This window comes from Bos taurus, chromosome X (genome assembly GCF_002263795.3).
Source record: "Bos taurus isolate L1 Dominette 01449 registration number 42190680 breed Hereford chromosome X, ARS-UCD2.0, whole genome shotgun sequence".
In the NCBI taxonomy this organism is placed as follows: Eukaryota; Metazoa; Chordata; class Mammalia; order Artiodactyla; family Bovidae; genus Bos; species Bos taurus.
Window position 1 is genome coordinate 129,939,494 of NC_037357.1, and position 17,295 is coordinate 129,956,788.

The following is a 17,295-nucleotide window of genomic DNA, read 5'->3' on the forward strand; positions in this document are numbered from 1 at the left end:
AGTAAATCCTTGTTGAATTTTGATGTCACTAGGGACCAAACATTCCATGGCTTCACACAGTTATACTTCTCAGCCAGGCCCTGCCTGGTTAGGTGGGGCACAATCTGAAAGACTTGGTTTTGGCCAAACGAAGCATGGGGTTAGACCGTCTCCAAGCCTGTGCACAAGCCTCCTGTGGATCCATCATTCCGTTTCTTCACTGATATAGAGGACACTGGGGCCCTGGCCAAAGATGAGCAACTCTAAAGATGGGTGGACCTGGTCCATGTGAAAGCAGTTGCAGACTCTCTCAAATGTGTGTTGGAATGAAGGAGGCAAAAGGAATGAACTTCTACTGTGTTCAGCCACTTGATTTGGGAGTGGTTTGACACATAAAGTTAGTAGCCACCTTTATGGAGAGTAATATTCCAAGACCATCTCTTTTCCTAAGATCTAGTACAATATGATTTTCCTCTGTTGGAATTACCACTGAAAACAAACAAAAATTAGAAAGCTATCAGTGTGATTTGCATTTTAGTTTCATATTTAGCAAAGACATTTTTTTTTTTAATGTAAAACTTGAGAAAAGCGCATGCTGGGAGATTTGAAAGACACTGCATGGTTAAGGCATAGTCCTATTAAATGAACTACTCTCAGTTTATCATGAGCTCAGATGCATTTGGCTTGGGGGATTAACCAACTCCATGGTACCTGGTAAAGGCGGGTGATCAATAAAAAAGCGTTCCCTGAAGAGAGAGAGACTCGATTCACAAGCTCTAGAAGAGACGAATTCTTTGGTCTTTGACTGCAGCTCAGCACATGCCCGAATCCTGCTACCATCACACCTTTCTGCATGTTCCAAGCTCTCGGCTACGTCTGACCCAGGAGCTAGACAGTGCATTCGTTCTCTGGTGTTGACTTGTCGGTGCTCTGACCTCTTTGCATCTTCTATCCTTTCCAGTAACCCACAACTGAGCCTATAAGATACGCCACAAGACCATTCTCCGTAGCACGGCAGGATGATACGTTCGGCTCTGTAGGTGGACAGTCTTCTGGTGGCGATGAATAGGTTCCCTACGCCTCGTTGGCTGTTGAGCGCTCCACCATGCTGAATTTTGCCCAGAGCTCCATCGAGCCATTTCATTACCAGATTAACTGTATCGCTACATTGATCGTACTCTAACTCACCAAATCCGACAAGTCTCCACAGCCTTCAGTTAATGTTTTTTTAAAACATCCCAGGACTGTGTAAGTCATATGTAAGTCATCTTATGGGGAGTTCCTCAGTTACTTTTTTGCAGAATCTGTCACCCTTGCCAGAATTGTAAGCTCATGACTTCTATTTAACTGGGATAGGCTCCATGGTTTCCAGGGAGGACTTCCGACTGATATTTCTTCGGCCACGACAAATTGAGAAGTTTTTAAAACTATTGCTTGCTGCACGTCTCATTTAGGCCTTTAAATCATTTGCCGAAAACGAGAAGAAGAAATGCAAGGGTTGTTTTGTTAAATTGTGAAGGGACAACAGATGGGTACTCACTTAGAGAATTGTGTGTTTTGCTTCTCCATTGTAGTGTTTGTGTCAGACCATATCCAGACCGTGCTTGAGCAAGTCCTACGATAACGACCTAAGTGAAGTTAAAATCATCCTGGCTTCCCATCCAGATATTAATCTCCAGAGTCCGCAAGGTCCGCGCAAAACAAGCATTATTGTCCCCCTCAAAACCAAATCTCAACATTTTCTGGAACGTGTAAGTGCATTCGTGAGGAACTCACAATCAAAATGGCTCAAGACTATCAAGTGCAATCCTCCCAGTTAGTTGTGTCGTGTGAGTCTATCTATAAATCTTTCCATGCCAATTAAGATAATATCAAAACTATTGGAATACTCATTATAATGACAAGTTTTCATAAAATATCTCTCAATTATTCCTATAGTCCCAATGAGATGGAGTTGCATAGGGATGTTATACTTATAAGGGTAGTAGTCAGGCTGGAGCACCCTGATCTAACCTTTATTTCAAGGGAGAAACTCTATAAAGGACTTATCTGCATAAGTGGAGAACCCATAATAAATATGTAAAAAGCTTGAACGGAATGCTCTTGCATCCCGGCGGGCGCGGGGTGGTGGTGTGGTTCTTATGGGGTAGGAGAGGATGCTAATAGGCTGGGATGTAGGTGATATGCAGGAGGGAGGCAGACGAGCGGAACTTGACCACAATGCGTCATCTGAGTAGAACTCTAGTGCAGCTGAACTTGCGCATAAGTGAGTGGAGGGGAAAGGAAGGCCAGAACTAACTCATCCATGCCTTCCTGCTCCCACTCTCAGCCTACGACCACCCATTGTAGGAGGAAAGATAGACGCTCAGAATATGTTAGCTTTATTATGAAGGGTGGTCGGAACATGTCAGTTTTCAACGCTACTCAGTCTGGACACTCCATGGAAAACGGGAAGCGGAATGGTGAGAGGGAGATATTAGAGGGAACATGAGTCTTGCCCAGAAGAGTGCGACAAGAGTTCAGTTTTGGCAATTGTTCATCACGTCTCGTGCGTGAGAAATTCTCCGTCGTGATCGTATAAGGCAGGAAATATTTGCGAAGGGCGATTCATTCTCCTATAATCATCTTTATCACACCAGCATACATAAGTCAGTCTCTAACTTCTATCCAGCCATACAACACCCAATCAAAAGTGGGCTGAAAGATCTAAGTAAGTATCAAATTCCTATCAAAGAAAGACCACTAGTGCCTTAATACTAAGCCACTGTATTTCTTGTTCGGAAGTCTAATCACTCAGATATGATTGAGAGAAGCAAAGTATCAAATGCTACACAAGTCAGTATCACCATCTCAAGACATTCAGGATGGCCATCATCAACAAAAGTCTACAAGAACAATAAGAGTAGGGTATGGAGAAAAAAGCTAACACACTACTACACTCGTCAGTGGGAACATAAACTGGTACAGCCACAGCATGTGAGAACAGTATCAGTTCAGTTTCATTATATGTCTCTACAAGTCGGTGCTCCCGAGAAGTACTTTATGCCACCTTGTTGACTCGAATCGCAGGGACACATAAACGGAGGCTCCTCCTCGTCCTATATCCAAATAGTACAACCAACCGCACCCTAATTAGTTATAATTCATTCCGAGATAGTTCTTACTTCTCAGGATCAGTCCATCGAGTGCAGTGAATTGCCATTCCCAGCATCTCTCCTTTCTGTTGTCCCTTCTTCCTCCTGCCCCCAATCCCTCCCAGATCAAGAGTCCTACGGTACTCACATGAGTCCATCTTCACGAAGTGGAAGTTGGGCCCCGACCCCAAGTGCCAAGGTGGTAGCTCGCCGATGCATTCCACGATTGGACAGGGTTACCAGCAGATTCTGGAAGAAAAGGCTTCAGTTGTATATTTGGTGGATTGGCTGGGGTTGTTTCCTATTGCATAGCAAATACATGATAAAATGCATGCATATTAAACCCCTGGGCACGTCAACAGACAAGGAATGTACATTTGACCATGCGCTTGCTGCAGCTGTCACCACCAATTCCAGGACGCACCTAACAGCACTTAGTCCCAGTTCTCCCCTCCCTCCATTCCCTGCCAACCACAAATTTACATTCTCTCTCTAGATTTGCCTATTCTGGACATTTCACAGTAGTGTAATCATATCTCATATGGTCTGTTTGTGTCTGATCTTTTACAATTAGCAGGTTTTCAAGGTTCATTCATCTTGTGGCACATAAGAGTAGTTCTTATTTATTGATGCATAATATTCTATTGTATGAATAGACCACATTTATCCGTTTGTCAGTTGATGGACATTTGGGGTGTCTCTACCTTTTGGCTATTAAGAATAATGCTGCTGTGAACACTGTGTGTTAGCTTTTGTATGAACATATGCTTTCGTTTTTCTTGGGTATATACCTAGGAGTGAAAGTGCTGGATCATAGGCACTCTATGTTTAACTTTTTGAAGAACTGACGCACTGTTTTCCTTCCTTTTCTCCTTTGCCTTTTGCTTCTCTTCTTTTCTCAGCTATGTGTAAGTCCTCCTCAGTCAGTCATTTTACCTTTTTGCATTTCAGGAAATGAATGGAAGCCTGGCTGCAGTCCATACAGTAACAAAGAGTCATATATGACTGAGTGACTGAACAACAACAAAACACTGTTTTCCAAGATGGCTGTATCATTTCACACCTCCACCAACAGTGTATGAGGACTGCAATTCGTCCTCGTTCTCACCAGCACTTGTTAGTGTCCATTTTTTAATTACAGCTGTTCTAGTGGTTGACAAGTAGTACTGTGCTTTGATTTGTATTTCAACAGACTGGCTAAATGATTGTCGAACCATTTTATGTTGTTTAATTGGCTCTTTGTGTATCTTCTTTGGAGAAAAGGTCTATTCAGGGCCTTTCCTCATTTCCCCAATTGGGTTATTCTTTGTCTTGGATATCTTAGGAATGAAACACAAAGAGCAAAACTACATTTGGTAAATAACAGCTGTCCCATGCCCCAATGAAATAGGGTAATGTAATTTTACCTCACCCGTGAGAAAAAATCTTCTATTTAGATCCTAAAGAGTCAGTTTTTTTACCATGTTTGGTACTGAACTTTGACAAAGTGCCCACATCTGTTTTCTCCTTTAACAACATGGAGCTGAGTCTGGGGAGCAGAGTGGAGGGAGAAACTGACTCTGCCCAGAAAAGAAGATGTCCCATTTCAGGTGGATTTACGAAGAACACATGACAAAGAAGAAACCTATAGAGGGGGATATTATGCCTGTGGGAATTTAATTCCGTAGTTTTATAAGGAACGTGTAATTCATTTAGTGAGATTTCAATCTATCAACAAATCATGGAGCTGACCTGTAAATTTCTTTTTCTTAATATTTTTATTTTGTATTGGAGTATAGCTGATTTACAATGTTGTATAGTTTCAGGTGTACAGCAAAGTGATTCATACATATACATATATCGATTCTTTTAAAATTCTTTTCCCATTTAGGTTATTACAGACCATTGAGTAGAATTCCCTGTGCTATAGAGTACGTCCTTGCTTATTATCTACTTTAAATATAGCATTGTGCACAGGTCAATCCCAAACTCATAAAGTATCCCTCTCTCCTACCTTTCCTCTTTTCCCACTTTTCCCCTTCTTGACCTCAGATTTGCAAGCAATAAGTGTCCCAGCTCCAATAGGAAGGGCCTTACCTATTCCCTGATGCCCAAAAACCCAGCTTCATCCTCAAAAGGAGCCATAAAGAACATGAGGAGTCAGTGGCCTGTAAGTTGGAGCAGAGAAAGTGTGTGGCTCAGGGGAGTGAGAAGGGAAGCAGACAGAACAGTGGGAGGGAGAAGGAGCAGGAGATAAACGTGGGCCAGAAAGGAAGGGCCTGTGTCCACATGAAACGTTTGACCCATCCTACAGGCGCCAGAGAGTTATACAGAAGTTTCATGCAGTTGAAAATAGCAAGGATTTTGCAAGACACAAAGCAGCTTCCATAGAAGTGAGGTGAACTCAACAGGCGCCAGTAAGATTATTGAAACATTACACCAAAAGCAAAGGCAAGAAAAGCAAAAGCAAACAAGTAGGAACTACTTCAAACTAAAAAGCTCTGCACAGCAAAGGAAACCAACAGAATGAAAAGGCAACCTACCAAATGGAAGACAATATTTGCAAGTCATGTATCTGAAAGGGACTAATACCCAAATATAACATATAATATAAATATTTATAATATAAAAGGAACTCAAACAACTCTTTTCCAAAAAAAAAAAAAAAAAGCTACTCTGATTTTAAAATGGGTAGAAAATGTGAAGTGACATTTTTTCAAAGGAAGACATTCAGATGGCTAACACACATACGAAAAGATGCTCAACATCAACTAGTCATCAGGAAAATGCAAATCAAAACCACAATGAGGCATCACCTTACACCTGCCAAATGGCTATCATCAAAAGACAATAAATAACTAGTGTCAGTGAGGATATGAAGAACAGGAACCGTCCTACACTGTTTTTGGGAATAAATATTGGCACAGCCACTCTGGAAAACAGCGTGGAGGGTCCTCAAAACTTTAAAACAAAACAAAACAACCATACAACCTAGCAGTTACATTTCTGGGTATTTATCCAAAGAAAATCTATATGCTCCACTATGTTCACTGCAGCATTATTTACAATAGCCAATATATGGAAACAACCTAAGTGTCTATCAGTGAGTGAATGGATGGAAAAAAAAGTGGTATGTATATACAATGGAATATTATTCAGCCATGATAAAGAATGAAATCTTGCCATTTCAGCAACATTGATGGACCTTGAGGGCATTATGCTACCTGAAAGACAGATTCTGTATGACCTCACTTATATATACCTAAATGTGGAATCTAAAAAACAGACCAAAAAGCCACCCCAAGCTCAAAGATACAGAGAAGAGACCTGCGATTGCTGGCAGGGGCCACAAAACAGGTAAAGGGGATCAAAAGGCACAAACTTCCAGTTATGCAACAAATGAGTAACATATAGCATGGCCACTATAGTTAATTGTGTGCGCTTATGCTCACTTGCTAAGTCGTGTCTGACCCTTTGTGACCCCACGGACTGTAGCCTGCCAGGCTCCTCTGTCCATGGGATTCCCAGGCAAGAATACTGGAGTGGGTTGCCATGCCCTCCTCCAGGAGATCTTCCCCACCCAGGGATCGAACTCGAGTCTCCTGCAGTGGCAGGCAGATCTTTACTACTGAGCCACCAGGAAAGCCCCATCGTTAATAATACTGTAATGCATATTTTAAAGTTTCAAAGATAGTAAATCTTAAAAGTTGCCATCACAAGGAAAAAAATGCTGTAACTATGTATGGTTTAGAGATGGTAACTAGACTTATTGTCGTGATCATTTTGCAGTATATACAAGTATTGAATCACTGTGTTGTACATCTGAAATTAACATGTTTTATGATAATTATACAAAAAAAAAGATTACTGAAACTGTGAGATGTGAAATTACAAAGAACCAAATTGAAATGTTGAAATATGATTTAAAAAAAAAAAAAAGCTTACTTAGAAACTTTGGTGAAAAAGCCCAGGCTTCCTGGTACAGGTGGTCAAACCCATTTCATACGTATTTGTCAAAGTCAATTAGTTTTGATTGTGGAGAATACTGCCTGGTGTTAACTAAGAGAAGAAATTTACCAGAAGGTGAAAATCGTATACTGTTTGTACATTAACAGAACTCTACAGAGAAATCTGCTTTCTCGAGTTTTATTGCTTTCACATGTTTGCCTTTAGGTGAGAAGGTGAAACTGAGAAATCTGAGGTGTATTAATTCCTTCCAAGACATCATTTTTGATACTGTACAAAGTATCACTTGTAAAACTCTCCAAAATGTTAATGATGAATATTTAAGCCATCAAAAACTTGTTAATGAAGTCAGATTTCTTATCCACTATCAGGGATTCCTTCCCTGGTTACAAATGCATTTTAGTATTACAGCTCTGTTGGAAGACATCAGAAATTCGACATTACATCTAGCCTTCTCCTCACTTGTTGAAAATATGGATGGAACAACTAAGACTCGACTCATGACTGAGAAATATACAATGGATTCTGGATGTTCAGGCAACTACACAAATCATAAAACATCGCTTTGGTCTCCAGCTGCTCTATGGATGCAGAGACACGTTCTGTGTATATTTCCTATAGGAGAGCAAGCACCTTGAAAGAACTCTGTAGAAAAAGCCATCAGAGAACCATGGGAGTCCATAAATGAGGGACGTGCCTTGTAATTAATGAGTGTGCAGTCCATGTAGTCACCCAGTTTTGAGAAACAGCTTCAAAGGGATAGCCGCAAATGGGATTTTACTGGCTTAATCATCAAATTCTACATCTGGTCAGGAAAGCGGGAAAACAGTTTAAAAGAGGGAAATCACGAGTGGATAGAATGGCTAATAATTACTTGCTGATTTGTAGATGCTGAGGAAATTTATTTATTACACCAAGAATCCAGTTCTGCATTCTATGCTTGCTACTTTTTTTAATTCACATATGGCAGCTATTTAAAATTATGGATAAAAAGAAAATTATTTAAAGTGTTTCTGATTAAGCTGAAACAATATTATTGAGGGGAAGAGAGAATCTACCACAGGCAAGCACAGTATTAATGATAACAGTGGGAGACACTATCTTATAAAATCTTTCTAAAAACTGCTTAAAAAAAAAAAAAAAAGCCTTAACTTTTTGTTTCTTTAACTTCATAGTTCTCAAAGGACACCGCAAGTAAATGTTAGTAAGTAATTTAGATTACTTTCCCAGCATCGTCTCCTACCTGCCTTTTGCACTAATTCCAGGCCGAATCACTAACTTTCCCACCACTAATTTGACCACTCTATTAATATCTAGTTGTGAGTACTCTGGATAAGAAATACAAACTATTAGGTGAAACCATATGAAACTATTATTTTAGAAGTTAAAAATGTCCAAATATCTGTATATCATATGTTACAGTTTAAGGATCATGGAAGAGAAGGCTAGTTCAGTTCAGTTCAGTCCCTCAGTCGTGTCCAACTCTTCGCGACCCCATGAATCCCAGCACGCCAGGCCTCCCTGTCCATCACCAACTCCCGGAGTTCACTCAGACTCATGTCCATCGAATCAGTAATACCATCCAGCCATCTCATCCTCTGTCATCCCCTTCTCCTCCTGCCCCCAATCCCTCCCAGCATCAGAGAGTTTTCCAATGAGTCAACTCTTTGCATGAGGTGGCCAAAGTACTGGAGTTTCAGCTTCAGCATCATTCCCTCCAAAGAAATCCCAGGGCTGATCTCCTTCAGAATGGACTGGCTGGATCTCCTTGCAGTCCAAGGGATTCTCAAGAGTCTTCTCCAACACCACAGTTCAAAAGCATCAATTCTTCGGTGCTCAGCCTTCTTCACAGTCCAACTCTCACATCCATACATGACCACAGGAAAAACCATAGCCTTGACTAGACGGACCTTTATTGGCAAAGTAATGTCTCTGCTTTTGAATATGCTATGTAGGTTAGACATAACTTTTCTTCCAAGGAGTAAGCGTCTTTCAATTTCATGGCTGCAGTCACCATCTGCAGTGATTTTGGAGCCCCTCAAAAATAAAATCTGACACTGTTACCACTGTTTCCCCATCTATTTCCCATGAAGTGATGGTACCGGATGCCATGATCTTTGTTTTCTGAATGTTGAGCTTTAAGCCAACTTTTTCACTCTCCACTTTCACTTTCATCAAGAGGCTTTTGAGTTCCTCTTCACTTTCTGCCATAAGGGTGGTGTCATCTGCATATCTGAGGTTATTGATATTTCTCCCAGCAATCTTGATTCCAGCTTGTGTTTCTTCCAGTCCAGCATTTCTCATGATGTACTCTGCATATAAGTTAAATAAGCAGGGTGATAATATACATCCTTGACATACTCCTTTTCCTATTTGGAAACAGTCTGTTGTTCCATGTCGAGTTCTAACTGTTGCTTCCTGACCTACATACAGATTTCTCAAGAGGCAGGTCAGGTGCTCTGGTATTCCCATCTCTTTCAGAATTTTCCACAGTTTATTGTGATCCACACAGTCAAAGGCTTTGGCATAGTCAATAAAGCAGAAATAGATGTTTTTTCTGGAATTCTCTTGTTTTTCCCATGATCTAGCGGATGTTGGCGATTGGATCTCTGGTTCCTCTGCCTTTTCTAAAACCAGCTTGAACATCAGGAAGTTCACGGTTCACGTATTGCTGAAGCCTGGCTTGGAAAATTTTGAGCATTACTTTACTAGAATGTGAGATGAGTGCAATTGTGCAGAAGTTTGAGCATTCCTTGGCATTGCCTTTCTTTGAGATTGGAATGAAAACTGACATTTTCCAGTCCTGTGGCCACTGCTGAGTTTTCCAAATTTGCTGGCATATTGAGTGCAGCACTTTCACAGCATCATCTTTCAGGATTTGAAATAGCTCCACTGGAATTTCATCACCTCCACTAGCTTTGTTCGTACTGATGCTTTCTAAGGTCCACTTGACTTCACATTCCAGGATGTCTGGCTCTAGGTGAGTGACCACACCATTGTGATTATCTGGGTCGTGAAGATCTTTTTTGTACAGTTCTTCTGCGTATTCTTGCCACTTCTTCTTAATATCTTCTACTTCTATTAGGTCCATACCATTTTTGTCCTTTATCGAGCCCATCTTGCATGAAATGTCCCCTTGGTATCTCTAATTTTCTTGAAGAGATCTCTAGTCTTTCCCATTCTGTTGCTTTCCTCTATTTCTTTGCATTGATCCCTGAGGAAGGCTTTCTTATCTCTTCTTGCTGTTCTTTGGAACTCTGCATTCAGATGCTTAGAGAAGGCTAAGTGCTCAGTAAATCCATTTCTGTGTCTTCTGGGCACAAAGCTACACTATACTTCCCAGCCAGCCTGCTGGTTAGGTGGGGCCACATGACTGGTTTTGGCCAACAGAATGGGGGTAGATCGTCTCCAAGCCTGTGCACAAAGCCTCCTGTGGGATCCTCGATTCCGTTTCTGTCAGCCCATATAGAGGACACTGGGGCCCTGGCCAAAGATGGCACCTCAAGATGGATGGAACCTGGTCCCATGTGAAAGCATGTAGCAGACTCTCTCAAATGTGTGTTGGAAATGAAGGTAGGCAAAGAAATGAACTTCTACTGTGTTCAGCCACTATGATTTGGGGATCGTTTGACACATAAAGTTAGCCCACCTTGATGAAGAGAGTAATATTCCAAGACCATTTCTTTTCCTAAAGTCTAGTACACATGATATTTTCCTCATGTGTGAATCCACTGAAATAACAAACAAAAAGTTAGAAAGCTATCAGTGTGATTTGCATTTCATTTCATATTTAGCAAAGCATTTTTTTTAATGTAGAAAATTGGAACAGTGCATGCTGGGAGATCAAGAATGCATGGTTAAGGCATAGTCCTGAATTTAAGAGACATCTGAGTATCATGAGCTCATATGCATTTGGCTGGATTAACCCAACTCTATGGAACCTGGTAAACCGGGGGTGATCAATAAAAAAGGAGTTCCTGAAAGAGAAAGACAAAGCTAGAAAGAGAATTCTTGGTCTTGGACTGAAAGGATCCCACCAACATTCGCTGCCACCCTGGGAGGTCTGACCAGGCTAGACAGCTGCTTGTGCATGTGTGCTTGTGTGCTCTGCCTTTGATCTCTCTTCCTAAACAACACTGGACATATAGACGGCTCAAGGCACCCAGTCCTGAGGGCAGGAAAGTGGCTCTGTAGGTGGACAGTCTCTGTGGGGAGGAGGTCCTGAGCTGTGGCTGTCTGAGCTACATGCTGAATTGCCCAGAGCTCCTTTCACGCATTATACAGCTTGCTGTCTACATTGATCAGATTAATCACAAATCGCCATCTCCACAGCTGAAGTTAATGTTTTTTAAAACATTCCAGGGACTGTGTAAGTCATATAGTATTTCTTCATGGGATTCCTCATTTTCTGTGCAAATACACTTTGCCAGAATTGTTAGTATGCTTGTTTATGGTCAGGTTCCAGGAAACTTCATGATATTCTCCAAGACAAATTGAGAAGTTAAAACTTTTTTGCTCATGTTTTTACATTTAAATATTGCCAAACGAAAGAAATGAAGTGTTTTCTAAATATGGACAACAGGGTCCAGCCAGAAGAGATTTGTTTTTGCTTTCTCTTGTTTTTATCATACCTTCCAGCACGAGAAGTCCATAGTACCCAACTAGTTAAAATAAATCCTGGGCTCCCATCCATTTTTGACATACAGAGTCCAAGTCCAGCAGGCCCAGGGATGCCCCCAAAACATCTCACTTTCCTGGACGTGTAGGCATCTGAGAACCCAATCCAAAATGCTCAAGCTATCAAGTGTATCCCAGTGTGTGTTGATGCATCTTCAAATTTCCCATGCCAGAAGTATACAAAACTTGGAACTCTTAACTGCTTTTTCTATTTCTCTCACTTATTCTTAATCCAATGGAGAGTTGCTGGGAGGTTTTAAGGAGAGAGCTGACCTGATCTAATTTATTCTCAAGGAGAAAACTCTAAGACATGCACTAGAGGGGACAAAAGAAAAAGCTAACGGAAGCTCTTGGCGGGGGCGGGGTGGTGGGTGGTTCTGGTGAGAGAGGATGCTATAGGGCTGGATGGTGGAAGGCAGGAGGGAGAGCAGGAGACGGACTTGACACATGGTCTGGAGTAGGACTTAGTGCCTGACTGCGCATAAGTGGGGAGGAAGAGCGAGTGGTCAGGAACATGTCCAGGTTTTCAACGCTACTCAGTCTGGACACTCCTGGAACAGGGGGAATGGATGAGAAACAGGAAATGAGTTTTGCAGAGCTGACCAAGAGTTCAGTTTTGGATGTCCTAAGCTCAGTGAGACATCCTGATGGATAGGGCAGGAATTGACAAGGGATTAATCTCCAAAATATATAAACAGCTCATGCAGCTCAATATCAAGAATACAAACACCCCAATCAAAAAGTGGGTGGAAGATCTAAGTAGACACTTCTTCAAAGAAGACACTCAGATGGCTAAAAAGCACATGAAAAGATGGTCAGTATCACTAATTATGAGAGAAATGCAAATCAAAACTACAGTGAGGTATCACCTCACACCAGTCAGAATGGCCATCATCAAAAAGTCTACAAACAATAAGAGAGGGTATGGAGAAAAGCGAACCCTACTACACTGTCAGTGGGAACATAAACTGGTACAGCCACTATGGAGAACAGTATCAGTTCAGTTCAGTTGCTCAGTCGTGTCCGAGTCTTTGTGACCCCATGAATCGCAGCATGCCAGGCCTCCCTGTCCATCACCAACTCCCGGAGTTTACTCAGACTCAGGTCCATCGAGTCAGTGATGCCATCCAGCCATCTCATCCTCTGTTGTCCCCTTCTCCTCCTGCCCCCAATCCCTCCCAGCATCAGAGTCTTTTCCAATGAGTCAACTCTTCACATGAGGTATGGAGGTTCCTTAAAAAACTAAAAATAGAGCTACTATATGATCCAGTAATTCCACTCCTGGGCATGTATCTGGAGAAAATTATAATTCAGAAAGATACATGCACCCCTGTGTTCATTGCAGCACTATTTACAATAGCCAAGACATGGAAACAACCTAAATTGCCACCAATAGAGAAATGGATAAAGCAGATGTGGTACATATACACAATGGAATATTATTCAGCTATAAATAAGAATGAAATAATGGATCTGCTGCAACATGGATAGATCTGCAGATAGTTATACTGAGTGAAATAAGTCAGAGAAAGACAAACACCATACGGCATCACTTATATGTGGAGTCTAAAAAAGGGGGGGTAAAAATAAACTTATATACAAAATAGCAATAGAGTCACAGATGTAGAAAATAAACTTGTGGCTACCAGGGGGTAAAGAGGGGATAAGGGGTAAGGTCTCTGCCCTTCCCCCGAGGCAGGTCATAAGACCCTCAGGTTAGAGGTGCCCCTCACCCCCATACCCGAGGAGAGGAGCATTCCTTTCTCTGCAGATGGAGTGATGCTGGAGGGAATCTGAAGGAACTGTCCTTGCTGGGTTACCCCCAGTTGAAGCTTCCCACGACTTTTCACCCTTCATCAGACCTAATATAGAAACACTCAGGGGTAACGGTTTCTTTGAGTCTTCATTTCCTTATGAAGCCTCCCTCCCAGATTGGATAAAATTTATATTACAGAAATGTGTGTACTTTCTTCTTTTTCCTTTAATTTTTATTGGAGTATAGTCAATTTACAATGTTGTGTTAGTTCCAGGTGTACAGCAAAGTGGATCGATTATACATACACTTATATCTACTCTTTTTTTAGATTCTTTTCCCATATAGGTCGTTACAGACAATTGAGTAGACTTCACTGTGTTACACAGTAGGTCCTTGTTGGTTATCTATTTCATATACTATGGTGTGTGTATGTCCATTCCAAAGTCCCAATTTATCCTCCCCCACATCCCCTAACCACTTGGTAACCATAAGTTTGTTTTCTCCATCTGTAACTCAGTTTCTGTTTTGTAGATAAGTTAATTTGTACATTTAAAAAAATATATTCCACATAAAAGCAATATCATATATTTGTCTTTCCCTGTCTGACTAACTTCACTTAGTCTGACAGTCTCCAGGTCCATCCATGTTGCTGCAAATGGCATTATTGCATTCTTTTTATTACTAATACTCCTTTGTATGTGTGTAGCACATCTTCTTTATCCTTTCCTCTGCTTATGGCTATTTAGGTTGTTTCTATGTCTCAGCTATTGTAAGTAGTGCTATGAGTATAGCGGTTCATGTGTCTTTTCAAATTATGGTTTTCTCTGGGTATATGCCCAGGATTGCTGGATCATATGCTAGCTCTGTTTTTTAGTTTTTTAAGGAACCTCCACACTGTTTTCCATAGTGGCTGTCTGTACCAGTTAATATTCCCAGTAACAGTGTAGGAGGGTTCCCTTTTCTCCACGTTCTCTCCAGCATTTATTGTTTGTACATTTTTTTGTGACAACCATTGATACTTCTGGAGAAGGCAATGACACCCAACTCCAGTACTCTTGCCTGGAAAATCCCATGGATGGAGGAGCCTGGTAGGCTGCAGTCCATGGAGTCGCTACAAGTCGGACACAACTGAGTGACTTCACTTTCACTCATTGGAGAAGGAAATGGCAACCCACTCCAGTGTTCTTGACTGGAGAATCCCAGGGACAGGGGAGCCTGGTGGGCTGCCATCTATGGGGTTACACAGAGTTGGACACAACTGAAGTGACTTAGCAGTAGCAGCAGCAGCATTGATACCTCATTGTAGCTCTGATTTTCATTTTCGTAATAAGTAGTGATATTGAGCATCTTTTCATGTGTCTCTTGGCCATCTGTATGTCTTCTTTGGAGAAATGTCTATGTAGATCTTCTGCCCATTTTTTGATTGAATCGTTTTCTTAGTTTTGATATTGAGCTGCATGAACTGTTTGTATATTTTGGAGATTAAGCCCTTGTTGGTTGCTTCATTTGCAAATATTTTATCCCATTCTGAGAGTTCTTTTTGTTTTATTCATGGTTTCCTTTGCTGTGCAAAAGCTTTTAAGTTTAATTACATCCCATGTGTTTTTGTTTTTATTTTCATTACTCTCGAAGATGGATCAAAAACAATCTTCCTGCTATTTATGGCAAAGTGTGTTCTGCCGATGTTTTCCTCTAATAAGAGTTTTATAGTATCCAGCCTTACGTTTAAGTCTTTAATCCATTTTGAGTTTACTTTTGTGTATGGTGTTAGGGGGTGTTCTTATTTCATCGTTTACATGTATCTGTCCAGTTTCCCCAACCATGTGTACTTTCTTTTTATTAATCTGTCTTTCGTTTCTTAAGTTATTTTTATTAGAAAAATGAACATTGTCTGTTTTCAGGTACACAATACTGATCTAGTACATCCCCAAGCCCCCGAGGAAGCCAGCTGTGCTTAACAACTCCCCCAGAGGAAACCCAGAAGACATGGCTGAGGAAGGCTTCTTATAGCACAAATTGTTTCCATGTCTTAGCTATTGTAAGTAGTGTTGCTATGAACTAGCATGCATCTTTTAGAATTATATTTTTGTCGAGATACATGCCCAGGAGTGGGACTGCTGGATCATATGGCAACTCTATTTTTAGTTTTTTTGAGAAATCATTTGAAATTTCTTGTGTGCATTCCCAAGGCCTTTTGTGCCCCGTCTCAGAGGTCTGATGGCTTAGGAGAACTTGTGCACATGCTTGTTGGGGCCTGGAGCTTTCTCTGAAGATAAGCCCTAGACTCTGCCCATTTCCCTTCTGTGTCCTTGCCACCAACAGGCGGAAATCGGATTTCTGCTTTAAACCATGACCTTGGATCCCAGTCTTGGCAGGACCTTTAAGAATATAAGGTGACTGAGGAATCTAAGCACTTTGGGGGCTCCCCATTATTAATCAGAATGTGTGGGGTAATTCTTTGGAGAAAAGTTAATAAGTACATACATGGGCTTCTCCAGTGGCTTAGTGGTAAAGAATTTGTTTGTAACACAGGAGAGGCAGGAGACCCAGATTTGATACCTGGGTTGGGAAGATCCCCTGGAGGAGGGCATGGAAACCCACTCCAGGATTCTTTCCTGGAGAATCCCATGGGCAGAGGAGCCTGGTGGGTTACAGTCCATGGAGTCATAGAGTGAGACACAACTGAGCGAGCATGCAGGAGTTGATGGTGCTACACAAATGCACTGATGTGCTCAGGGCAACAGAACTTTCTGGTGCTTTTTACTCTTCCTGTAGCATCCTCAGCTGACACTGACTTTCTAGTTCCAAGTGCCTCCAGTTGTCACCCGTTGCCCACTCCCCTTTCCAGAGGCCCAAATTAAGAGGATCCAAGTTCCCAGGGGGACAATGAATAATCCTGCTGAATCAGATATTTCTCACAGCACATTTCAGAGTGTGCACTCTTCCAAGCACAGAGGCGAGGCTTTGTGAGAACCACGTTACATGTTCACGAGCTTTCTCTGAGGCTCTCAGGCAGCATCTAAGGGCTGATGTGCCCACCCTAAAGGCTATGAAGGCTGGGTGGATGATGATGTGTTTATGCACATAAACCTAAATAACAAAAATCATTTAAAAGGTAAATAGAGCATCAAACCATACTAAGTCTTTAAAGCTTATTTTAGGTGCATGGAGTCAATATCACACAAGAATGAACAATATCCATCTATTTTGTGATTACAGCAGTTGATGGCAAGTAAGTCTAATCCTCAGCTGACCTTGCCAATCTCAGGAGGTTGTGTGCTGCTACCATGCACTGGTCACAGTGGCAGAATCTCCTATACGCAGAAGTGCTAACTTACACAAAGTGACAAGTCTCAATGTGTCATATCTGAAAATTAAAAAAGCTTATCTTTTAGGAGATAAAGTAGGTATTTGTACTCATTGTGCTTTCAGATGCCCCATTATAACCAAGATGGTTTGGCACAATCAAAATAATGTTACAGTGCTAGATGCTTCAATAGCACGTACACTAAAACCTGAATGATACAGAGATTAGCATGGCCCCTGCACAAGGATGGCACACAAATTCGGAGAAGTGTTCCATATTTCTTATAATTTTGAGCATTAAAAAATAATATTATTATGAATAGGATTCACAGAATATTTTAAAGTTTACTGAAAAAAAACTTAAGATTACATCCAACTTGCAATTTTTTATTTGCCTTCTTGACTGCTTTAGGTATTAAAAAAACAGGACTCTGCATGTGTTTCTATAGTGTGAGTTATTTGGTAGGTTGCTCTTTCTGGTAGATATTTCCACCATTT

General features: G+C 41.2%; 1 non-coding gene across 1 annotated transcript; it reads left to right on the plus strand.

The window, feature by feature from the left end:
* Positions 1 to 16,972: 16,972 nt before the first annotated feature.
* On the plus strand, positions 16,973 to 17,080 carry LOC112445218 (U6 spliceosomal RNA). Its single transcript, XR_003033588.1, has one exon. It is a non-coding gene; the product is annotated as a U6 spliceosomal RNA (small nuclear RNA).
* The last annotated feature ends 215 nt before the right edge of the window (positions 17,081 to 17,295 follow it).